The following is a 12,906-nucleotide window of genomic DNA, read 5'->3' on the forward strand; positions in this document are numbered from 1 at the left end:
CATTCTGATGCTCACTATTTCCTCCCTTTACTGAGGCTAAGACTTTAAAAGGGTTTAAAGAATTTGCTTACACTTTATTAACAGCCAGGACAAAGTTCTGTTACATCATAAATTTGTACTATCAGGAGGAAATAACACAACACTAAAAACAATCATTTAATTTACTGAATTAATGTTTCTCTCTAGTTAGAGGTACATTTTGTCAGTTTCATCACTACATGTCTACTTGTTCTCTCCCTTTCTCTGCCCCCAGAACCAGGGTTTTTTGTGAGGCTGGAATCCCTGTGTCTCACTTGAAACATCTGTATCCTTATGTCCAGTCCAGACAAGACATCTAATGCTTGTCTGCCTGGTAGGACATCTCCAGCTTGCAGTTCACCCAAAAGAAGCCAAGGCAAGTGGACCATATTGGAGTTGCTTCTCTTTCCTCCACTGTACAGGCTCTCTGGAGAAAGTGCTCAGACTGATTTCTATTTTGCTTTTTGATGTGAACAGAGAGAGCTCCCTGCCTTGGTGAGGTTCATCGTGCAGCACCTGCCTATGCATTGCACTGTTGGAACTGGAGTCTCAATGTGGCAGACAGACCTAAACCTTTCCTAGAGAGATAAATGAACTAAGTGGACAAGACAGTAAAGGACATAGAGGCAAAGTGGTTCCCTGAGCTAGTGCAGCAGGTAAGTGGAAAAGCAGAGAGAAAAGCAAGGCACCTTTACTGTCAAGTTAATACCACCCCTCTCACATTGCACACTGCTTCACATTAAACTTCTTGTGTTTATCCATCCTTTGGATCAGAAAGGTCACTATGGCTCTCTCCACTGGAATACCAGCCAAGCAAAATAAAGTCACGTTTGGCAAAATTAAATAGGAGGGAAAACACAATTCTGCTTTCTTGGGAGAAAAATAGTGTATGGATCACATTCTTCCAAAGCTGTGATGGATTCCGTTAGCTCTGAAGACTGGTTGGTTAGCATGGAATATGCTCTTCTGAACATCACAACCTTTGACTGAGTTACAAAAAAAAAGGAGAGAGAAAAAATTAGCAAGAGCATGCAAGAGGATAGAGAGTGTGTTTTCCACTGAATGATTTCAGTGGAGTCTTGACCAAGTGAGTGGTTTCTCCTTCAGAATTGTGAACTGAAGAGAGGATTTCTTTGGGCAGGTCATCTTTTTTATTTATTCTTGTCCTGATGTTTTCAGATTACTCTACTTTAGATTAATTCCTTGTTTCCTCCCTGTTTCTCACTTTCAGAGACACGGATATTTTCATGTCCCAGCATACTCTAAACTTGCTGTATGGTGTTCCCCAGTCTGATTAGCACTGAAGACAATGCAAAGAAAAATGGTTGTGCATTAAAATGCCAGCTTTTGTGCCACTGGAAGGAGACTGGGTACCGCACTGTCAGACAAAGTCTTTATACTAATGATGTCAGCTGTGAAAATTCAGTGCCCACATGCAAAAGCATTTCCTTTCCATGGGGCTGCAGGAGTTCAAACCTCAGCATTTCTGTCCTGGTGTGTGACCATCTCCCTGAAAGAAGAGATGATTGCCAGGCAAAAAGCCAGACCTCCCTACACAGCAGGATATCCCTGCATGATCTTCCTACACATTCTGGAGATGGGGACTTGGGATCCTGCACTCACACAACCCATGCCTCCTGCACACTGTGGTGTCTTTGTTCTCTGCCCTCGCTTTGGCACAGCCTAGTCTACTGAAACCACCCTGCAGCTGGCAAAATAACTGACACAGTGGCTGTTATCTGACTTCTCCACTGTTCAGATTGGCAGAGGGGAGAAAGGACAAGGCTGGATCTCATATTGAGTTATTGCTCTGCCACCCACACTTGCTATAGTGTCCCAGTGACATCTGTGCATACAGTGACAACTAGGTGGAGTCATTTTCTGTTGGCTTATTTCAGCTCATTTTTTGAGCAAAAGCTAATCAAGAAAAAAGCAGTCTAGTTGATGTACTGTACTGAAAGAGGAAGGTAGAAAGGAAGCAATGCCTGAGGTAAGAAGACTTAAATTCTGCCAGTCCCTAAGCAAAGCTGATGCCAAGCACTCAAACGTCCCTATCCCCTTCCTGCAGTATTCTTCATAGCCACAAGCCTGTATTTAGAGGGCATGGTGCAGTCATTCACTGTAGCAGTGTAAAGCTGCCTCTGTGTGCAGAGCTGTCAGACTGCTGGTTACTCAGTTCCTGTAAGCTTGGCTATTCTCAGCCTGCCCCTGGCAGCCTGACTTGCTACAGTGCATGCTGAAGGAAATGCAAGTTAATACTCTGAACAGGAGCAAACTGCTGTCTCATCACAGACCTTTGATCTCAACCCTGTATTTTATTCACCTCAAAGCTATTTCCAGATTAGATGTGAGCACTTAAGCCCCACTTTTTAAATTAAACATTCTCCTTTCTCTATTTTTTTACAAGGAGAGAGACATTTAATTTCTTATATTAATTTCTCCAATAAAGCACACAGTACTTCTCAAATGATTAAAGGCGGTACTGCTCTTTGGCAGACAACACTGTTCTGTAATTCCAACCTATTCACATCCCTCAGCTCTCCTAAAATGCCAAGATTTCCCTTCCTTGCCAAACGATGAAAAAAATCTGCCAGCTAAGAGATGGTTTTAAAATAATTGCAAGTACAAAAATGGCAAGTAGGCAAACCTTGTTGGTCAGAAAAACCACCTGCAAGTAGTGCAGCACCATATATCCCAGAAGACTCCTTGTTGGTTTAGAGCCTGTTTTGAGGGATTCACCTGGTGACTTCTGAAGTTCACCTGTGAAACAGTGAAATCACCACAGTTTCAGCTCTCAGAGCTTCACAAAACAGAGCATTTTGAAACAATACTTTAATAAGAGATGGGTGATTTGTCCTGGATGGTGCATGCTGAATATCTGTTCTGTAAGGCTCTCTCAAGGGAACTAACTGGTGGCATAATACAGACAGCAGTCATATCAAATTCAGTGAGTGAACAGAGGTCTCCTGTGGTACACAAAGTTTTGGAGTCCCTGTCTAAAGGAAGCAAAAACATGTCACTTGTTCTACTCACCTCCATGAATTCTGGACTAGCTTCATCTACATATGATTTACCTTCATTGCTACTTTGCTTCCCAAAGCTACAAGGTTTTCTGATGACCTTTCTGACTTCAAGACTTCTCTCTAAACTGAGAAATACAGCAGGATAGCATCAGAGGTTGGGTATGAAGGGCCATCTGTTCAAAGCCCCTCTCTGTGGCATGAGATGAACACAAAGGATGTGTCTGTTGTAGACAAAAAAAGAGAGTTGCAGGGACAACTCACTCACCCTGTCCCAGAACACAAGGACTTTCCACTGAAAGGTGAAGATGAGAGATTGGGCAGTGGAAGAAGCTCACAGACCAGAACTACATGCCACTGGAGACTAAATACCTGATCAGCCATACCATGGCTCCATGGAACACATCATGTGTACCTGGACATCCATGTCAGCAACATCCAGCCCAAATCCCTTCTCCTGCTCCAGTTTTCAAAAGAGAGGCAGAAAATGGGTGAACTTCATCTGAGTTCCCATGTAGTGAGAAGGTGAGGAGATGAGCTTTCTTCTCCAGAATAGAGGTGACAGGGTGCTCAGAGGAGAAAAAAAAAAGGCCTCCCAAAAAATCTAAAGTAGGGAGCACTACATTATCTCCCTGAAGGACTTGATTGCTTTTAATTCTCATGGGAGGAGGCAGAGAGAAAAACTTGACCTTACCATGAGTCAAAACATGGCTTATCATTACAAGAATCAGTCCTGTGCTTGATTTATCAACATTAGAGTGCATCCAGATCATCACCCATCTGACCAAGAACAACCTAAATAAAAGCATCAGCTTTGGATCCAAAGCTGCCTTTTTATTTCAATAATATACTATCTATTTTATAGTAAGATGATTTATTATAATCTCTATGGTTTCACACTCCATTATTATTCTTCTGTACTTAAATGATACTTAACTTCAGGGGCAGCCTCAGTCATCTGCTCCAAATCTATTTACATACAAGTAAATTTCAAGCAATGTCACTGTCAAACAAAAAATAGAGAACAATTCTGCAATCTGACAATTTTGCTTTGCTATAGGGAAAAAAATGAGAAGAAAAGAGGAAAATATTTGCAAACTTGGGATGATAGTCTAGAATGAATGTCAAGAATCAACTAGTATCAATAACAAAAAGATACTGTGGCTTTTTCTTTAATTCCTCCCCCACCCCACTCTCCAAAAGGCTACATTAAAATCAGCATTTTTTTATCAAAGCTTTTGGGGTTTCCAGCACACTGGGATCAATACTTCCTCTCCAAATACTTGAAAAATGAGTCACTGATCAAATGTCAGCCACAATTTATTCATTGTGCAATGTCCTGATCTCAATGCAAGGCCTGCACTGTGAATATTCCTAGACTTACTAAGAGCCTATTCTGGTATTTCTCCCTCTCTAAATTGACTTTGTTCTTGAATGTCACCAGAGCATCTGAGTGGACACATGCAGTGAAAGCAGTTTTCTTAAGAGAGCAAGTTGTTTACTAAATAATCTATCAGCTGCACAAAAGCCAAAAAGGGGCAAAAAAGCTCCAAAATGAAACATTTCTATGCAAATTAGTGTTGCTCATACCCTTCAGTTTCTGGAGTTTTGCACAGAGCATGCAGTATGCTCAGCAGCTTGCTCTGGGCATAGTTGGGGGCCTGGAGGGATGAATTGGTGTCTGCAGCCAACTGAGTGATGTAGCTGCTAGTGGAGAAGCTGCAGACCTCCTTGCCATGGGATATTCATTGCTAAATGCTCATCTATCTTCCACGTCCCTGTCAGCTCCTCACAGCATCCCTTCACACTCAAACCTGTTGCCACCACAACATTATGTTTTGAAGTTCTAAGGGCAAGGAATAGTTTTTTACCTGGGGATAGTAAAATGCAAATTTTCTGCAGATGCCAAGCACCTTGGTTCCTTGGCCAACCTCATTTTTGCCAGGGTGGAAGAAGTAAGAAGTGGAACAAGCTTGTGCCAGGAAAAGAGCTGATATCCTCCATGGTGGAGAAGTGGAGACTGACTGGAAATCCCCTCTAAAAGACTGTGCTTCTTGTCCTGCCACAACCTGGACACAAGTGGGGGCATCTGGTTGCCTTTTCCTGGAAAACCAAGCCATTCCTTAAGCAATGGAAAGAACAAAGCACATTTTCCAGTGTCTTCTGTGTGGGTTCAGTTACACCTTACATATGCACTCTCTTCAGCAGGAGAGTGAGCAGAGACTTCTCCATCCCCCTCGTAGGACTGGGGAATGCAATTATCACCAAGATGTCTCCTCCTCTGTCAAAATGGGTTATAATTGATCAACGTATTCAAAATATATTTGGACTGCTGGGGCACACACACTCTTACTCCATACCCTTTGTTTTCTTAAGAAGTTGGTCTGAAAATGTCCCTCTGCTCCTCAGCAAGCAGAATGTATCCATCTCTCTCTCTCTTCACCTTCACGGGCATATCTGGCTGTGCAATTTTTCATTCCGTTTGTTTGGTTTACTATTCTTAATTTAAAGAATTAGTGTTACTAAAATTACACACATGGTGGTATTTGCAGCTGTAATTGCATTAAAAGGAACGTGAAATTTTCTGTCACAAGGGATGGGAGTGCAGGAGTGGAAAGAAAAAGCAAAATCACTCCAAAGATTACTAGTAATAGAACTAAATCTGGCTTTTGCCAGTATCAGGCTGATGTATTTATAGATTTTTTTTTAAATTACTTATATCATAGCCTGAAATACATTCCTAATACTGCTTTGGAATTTAAATCACTGCCTTACTTTTTTTTCCCATTATCTCTTTCAAGTCTGAGCACTTTAAAATAATTTAAAAAGAATAAAAAAAGAGTAGGTAATAGTGTGGGCAGAAGAAGAAATTATCAGTTTTCCATGCTATTGAGTTGCAGAGGTAAAAAAGGACTCCCATTCAATGCATTAAGGAATTAAATTGGGACTGGCAGTTTGGACTGGATTTTCTGCAGTACTCAGCATTTTCTTATACCAGTATTTGTTCTGGAACAGCTACCCTTGATGGTCCACTCTACATCAACACTTCCTCCAGACCAGATTACATTAAATTAGTATACTTAGGCCATCATGAGAATGGTTGATGCACAGGGAGTGAACCACAAATCACTCTTCCTCTTTATGTTAATCTCATAATATCAGACAAATTAATGTCCCTTTGCAGGGAAACATTTCTTCTTTGTTGGCAGAGCAACATTTGAGGAAATTAATTCAAAATAACTTTGAAAAGGGATTTGTTAAATTCCTCTAAAGCCCTCTGAACTCAATTTAGTTTAATTGGCCATTAATTCATTTAAGACAATTCATGTCCTGAGTCAAATAAACTCAGCATAATTATGACCCTTTCAGCTCTGAAAGAGAATGCCCTCACTGTCCTTTTGGCAGTTCAACTACTGCAAGGGAAATGTACACCTTTTGCTTAAATTGGACCATTTTTCTTCAGTGTCCTGTGCTAAGAAGTCCTTTGCGATGCCCCAAGAAGGCCAAAGTTCCCTTGACTTGCAAAGATCATAAGGATTTTACCTCAGATCTATGGCTCCTACTCTCGTTACTTGCTATCCAGTGCTCCAGCTTTCCTCCCAGTAATGTGCCTAATACCACAGAGCACTTAGGGATGGAGGCAGTTGTTGCTTCTGTTTGTATAAACCGCTCTGAGTTTATATGGGAATACTCAGAATAATTCAATAGGGTTATTTTTGCCTGGGATACATGCTCAGGCAGTCCTTTTGCACTGTTGAACAGCTAATTGGGTACTTTGCACAGGGAAGGTCTTGGTGGCCTCTTGATGTACCCTTGTTCATGATAGTTCATTTACCAGCAAACCAGTCCTAAGAACACTGCATTGAATGTTTATGTCAGCTGAAAATTGGAGACACCCTCCATATGTGGCAGGTTGCAGAAGCAGAATCTTGACTTAGAAAGCCTCTGTGAGATCAGGTCATAGCTGTGCTGCAGGTAAGAGAACCTCAGCACCCCCAGAATCAGTAGCAGTTGTAAAAGAATGAAAATAGGCCACACAGTATCACAAAAGGGCAGTTAACTTGACATTGTTGTGGGATATTTTAAAAGTCTCTCTCTTAGGAATGCTCAAGATACCTTTTTTTGCAAGATACATTTACATCCCTCAAAATACCTAGGAAGCATGAACTCAACATAGAGGCACTACAGCCTTGTTAGACTTTGCTTTTGAGACTTCTTTGATGTCCAGAAAGGCACTTATTCAGCAGATAAAGCTGTACCATTTTGTTGGGTTTGCATGGTAAGGTTTGGCTAGTGAGGGAACTACAGAGGTGGCTTCTGTGAGAAGATGAAAGCTTCCTCTGTGCCCCAGAGAGCAGAGCCAGTCAGTTCCAAGACAAACCCACCATCGACCAAGGTTGAGCCCAACAGCAATAGTGGTAGTACCTCTGGGGTAGTGTATTTAAGCAGAAGAGGGGATATACTGGGCAACAGCAACTGCAGATGAAGAGAGGAGTGATTATGTGGTAGAAACCGCTTTGCAGACACAAAGGCCAGTGGATAAGGAGTGGGGGGAGGTGTTCCAGGCACTGGACCTGGGATTCCCCTGCAGCCTGCAGTGAAGACCAGGGTGAGGCAGGCTGTCCTCCTGCAGCCAATGGGAGTCCACAGTGGAACAGAGATTTACCTACAACCTGTGGAGATCCCAATGCTGGAGCAGATGGATGTGCCCAAAGGAGACTGTGACCCCCTGGGAAGTTTATACTGGATCAAGTTTGCTGGCAGACCTTGTGACTTTGTCGGAGACTCACATTGGAGCATGAGAATAGTGTGAGGAGTCCTCCCTCTGGGGAGGAAGGAGCAGCAGAAACAAAGTGTGGTGAACCACAGCCCCTATTCCCTGTCCTCCTGCATGGCTGGAGAGGTGTGGTGTGAGGTAGAGAATTTTGTGAGTAAAGTTAAGCCCAGGAAGAAGAGAGGGGTAGGGAGAAGCTGTTTTAAGATTTGGTTTTATTTCTCATTACCCTACTCTGATTTGATTGGTACTATATTAACTTAATTTCCATGAGTCTGTTCTGCCCATTGAACAGTAATTGATCAATGTTTTCTCCCTGTCCCTATCTTGATCCATGAGTGTTTCTCTATATTCTCTCCCTTGTCCAGTGGAGGGGGATAGAGCTCCTGACAGAGCAACTTTGGTGGGTACTTGGCATCCAGTGATGACCAACCCACCACAATTCCACTGCAAAAAAGCAGTTCCACAGACATGGAAACACACAAAGCACACAGCTACAGAGAGTAGCTGAGTCATACAAGGGGTAAGAAATTAAATAAACCCCTTTTCTATCTGCCTCAAATACTGTTTTTAATCCAGCACCTTGTGGAAATTTGCCAGCTTGCAGTAGAACTGGAAGATAAAAGGTAGCATAGGCATTTGGCTAAGAGCTTCCTATAAAATTCTTATTAATCAACCTGCAATTCTACTTTTGAAACTCATCCAGCAAAATGTCTGCCATTTTTTTGTCTCAAGATGAAAGGCAGAGAATGGTAACACTTATTCCTCTTTCCAGAAAGGAAATGGGAGGAGCATTGGTATAGATGCATGCAAAACAGTGGCTCATGGAACAGGTTACAGTGTCCTCCACAAGCATAGAAAAGGTCATTTTCCTGATGGCTGTCAAAGAGACTAACCAGACCAGCAGCTGTATTGGTAAGCACAGGTCTAAAGAGGGCAAGGACTTGCATAAATTGATGGCATTCTGTTTTGCTTGCACTGCAGTTTCAAGACTTGCTTAATTAAAGGGAAAAGTATTCTAATGAAAAAACAACAATTGTAAGAGCATCCAGAATGTGTAAAGCAATTTGTACACAGACAAGACAGAGTTTTGCATAACCCGGCCCTATTTCAGGTTGTTCTGTAGGCATGTCTCTGCCTTTCATATTTGCGCCATTATCTTTCTCCAGCAACTTGGTCTTACATGGCTTTTCAACCTGTTCAGCATGTACCCAGAGACTGTGTCTGGCTTGTAGATTCACAGGGACATAGTGGGGGTACCTGAATTGGATGGGTGAAAATTAAGAGAGGACAGCACTAGGAGCAGTCCAGTTATGAATCAGCCTGACAGCCATGGATTTTCAGGAGTATAAAGGATTAAATCTGGGGTTGTTCTTGGGTACTTGAGAAGAGTCAACTTGGATATCTACAGCCACTAGAAAGAGGTGAAATATCCTAACTTAGGTTAGCTGTGACCTGCTTATATCTTTTGAAAATTTACCTCTGCCTGCTTGTGAAACTGCATGGTGTGAAGTAAACTGTGAACATCTGAGGCAGCACACTGGGAGAAGCCACTCATCCATTACAGAGATCACCTATCAAATGAAGTTTTCCTGTTAGATTCATGTGTGTTTTCAAGACCGCCACTTCCCTGTTCCTTCCTTGTCTCTGCTGCTTCTCCAGAATCTTAGCTATTGTTTGTTTTCTATCTTAAATTTGGTGTTCTCATGCAAGAGTTTTCCTTCTACCACAGAAGGTGCTGCCTCTTGCAGTTTGTGGAGCAGGAGACAAAAAACAGCAGAATGCAAAGGTGCCCTTTTCTTGAACCAACAGCTAGAAATTTGAGCTATTGTGAGTTTCTGCCAAGTTTAAAAGCAGGGGGGTCGATGCAAGGAGAGTAATTGGTTTAGATATATTCTAAGAGCAACAAATCCAAAGAAAGAATGATCCCTCTCACAAACAATACAAGCCCAGTACTCTATTACATTAAGCCCATTGAAATTCAAGTTGCATTAAGCCTAGTTTCCCTAGCTTGCCTTTCTTTCAGCATTTTGTTAGTGCAGATAGATTTTTTGTTCTCAATCAGTGTTGACTATCCCAAGATCAAACCTAAGATTTCATGGAAAATCATAAACACACTTTTGAAAATCTTGCTGTATATCAAGCTTATCATACTGACATATACTCACACAGCTGCCTTTGGTGAAAAGTTGACCTGCTGGTGTTAACTCTGAAGATTCAGGGTGTGTTTTCAGCAATGTCCTTCCTCCTCTCTTGCTACTCCAGCTTCTAGCACCAGGTAGTCAAAACCACAGAACAGTGGCAGCTAAAGTCCTGGATGTAGTCAAATGCCTGAGTCTCCTCCTTGCAACATTTGGGCTTCAAGGGGTACAGTCATACATGTCTACATGTATCTAGGTATGTCCAAGGCTGTCTCATCTTGCAGCAGATTTTCTTGACTCTGGATGTGTACAATCCCATACCAGTAAAGGTAGTTCTCAGTTATTAGCACATCACACAAGAAGCTGTGTTCAGATCACCTCTTTGTGTGGAGACGTCTGAACATGTGACTTGCCCTGCTCAAGTAGCATATTTTCCCAGAGTAGAACCATTAATTTTGAAAAGGACCTTCATAAATATCAAGTTCAACCGTTGACTGAACACCATAATGTCAACTAAACCATAGCATTAAGTGCCACATCTAGTTGTTTCTTGAACAGTTCCAGGGATGTAGATTCAACTACCTCCCTGGGCAGCCCATTCCAATGCTTAAACCCCCTTTCAGTGAAGAAATACAGTGATGCTTCTGATGTCCGGCATGAACCTACCCTAGTGCTGCTTGAGCCTGTTTCCTCTTGTCATGTTGCTGGTTGCCTGGGAGAAGAGGCTGACCCCTACCTCCTTTCAAGTGGTTGTACAGAGTGATGTCTCTCTTTTTCTGTAGGCTAAACAACCCCAACTGCCTCAGCCATTCTTCATACAACTAACATCATGAATTAAAATGCTTCAGAGCCATCTGAAGCAACCTTACTCCTTCTATCTGCCTAAATAGGATTTAAATAATGAGTGATGTAAGAAGTAGAAGAGAGTGTGCTAACCAGTGAGAAAGTGAGCAGAAAATGCTATACCACACCCAGTGTCCCTCCTTCTTACTATGCAAGGTCCTCCTTTCCCCAGTCATCACTTTCCTTAAGAAAAAAAGCACTCATCCTGATTACAGGGTGTAGCATAAGAAAAACATTTATGACTCCTTGGGAGCTCTGCACGTTCCTTGAAGAGTTCATGGCATCTCTTAACAACTGATTTTAACACTCTGTACTCAAGTTTCTGGATTAAATGAGTAGTAATCTTAATTACCCACCTACCCTAATAGGAGGGAGCTTGACTACAGAACACTTGAACGTGAGACAAGTTCTCTCCATATGCCTCTCCCTCCCACCACTGTGCAGTAGCTATTACAATGGACATTCTTCTGCTCTGTATATATTGCAAATTTTTTGACTTGTGAAAACATCAGCCCCAAAGAATTCTTCTGGCTTGAGGATTTCCCATTATCACCACATGTGCTTCAGAAAGGGCTACCTTGACTCTATTGTGAACATTCATCCCACATATTTGTAATGAAAAGATACATTGCAGATTAATACATATAATATATAATATATAATACCTCTATCTATGGATAGATAGATAGATGGATATGTATATTACACTTCACAGAATTGTATAGATAAATATATATTTTCAGTGTCCTCTTGCCCTTGCCCTGAAAGCTCATGGGGTTTTTTCTGGAAAACCTCTGAATATATTTTTCTCATCTAAATTTTGTCTTCATAGTTGAAATCTGCACCAGTCTCTGAAGATTAATACAACAAAGAGGCAGTACTGGGGGCAGCTGGAGGACATTTTTCTTTCAAATTCTGATAAACTTAAGTGCTGCTCATTAATTTTTGTGTTCTGGAGGAGTGCCTGGAGCCTGCAGAATAATTTCCTTCCAACAAGTTGCATAAAATTTTGCACTGCACTTTGGATCCAAACCAGGTTGTCAGGGTTGCTATTTATTGCAACTAGTAAAAATGATTCTCAGTTGTTGTAATTCAGAGACATTCGGATGACTTTGGTAGGGCTGTGCTCATTTGCCTTGGCATCCCAGCAAATACGCTTTAATAAGAACTAACAGACATATCAGCTACTGACACAGTAATTAGCAGTGGATTTTTAATTACTCAGGGGAAAAAGAGCAAAAGGGAGAAAATTAGCCTTCTTGCAAAAACACAGTGAGCTAACTGCATCACTTGAGAGTCCAACATTGTAAGCTTCCACTTTCATGCACATTCATATTCACACATTCCCTTTTTCCGGCTTTTCACATTAAGCAACCCATGGCCACCAGTACTGATTAAACCCATCTTCTCTCCCTAAAGGGAGCTAAGGGCTCTCCTTGGGTCTTTACAAACAAGAATTAAAGCAAAGCTGGGAGACGGTTATCCAAGAGAGAAGCTGCAGTCAATGAAAAGGAAAAGGGCAAGCTCAGGCAGTGATGCTAACAAGCCCCAACAGTTACCATTACAATGGTCAGTGGTTTGAGGCCAAGAAGAAACCTGCAGGAGCAGGCTGTCATGTTCTGCTGTGTGAATGCTGCAGGCTAACCTAGGGGGTTGGCTGTTGTCAGCTATGTGAGTTCATGAAAATTCAGTCTTTTCAAGCAGAAGGCATCTGCTGTATTATATAACTCTGCCAAAGAGAAGCAGAAACCTCTGAAAAATGTTGAAATTGTGTCCAGGTTCTTCCCAAGCCAATCAGTTCTTCATCTCAGCCATTGCCTGCTTGCAGAAGCAGCACTTTATATTCACCCTGTGCCTGGAGAAACATGAGCTTAGGGCTGACCTAAGCTTTGACCTTCAACTGCTTGCTGCATGCAGCATTTTCTTTTGGGAAGTCAGCAGTCTCGCAGACCCTGAGCCCTACCAGTCATCGTATAGCTGAGATGCACAAGCATGGGAGATTGAACTTGTCTTCTTCCTGCATGTGCTAAACTCCTGGCCTAAGTGAAGATAAGTTGATAACTGTCTTTCTAACTGATGTGGATTAGGTCGCTGAATCCGTGATTTTTCT

This window comes from Pithys albifrons, chromosome Z (assembly GCF_047495875.1).
Source record: "Pithys albifrons albifrons isolate INPA30051 chromosome Z, PitAlb_v1, whole genome shotgun sequence".
In the NCBI taxonomy this organism is placed as follows: Eukaryota; Metazoa; Chordata; class Aves; order Passeriformes; family Thamnophilidae; genus Pithys; species Pithys albifrons.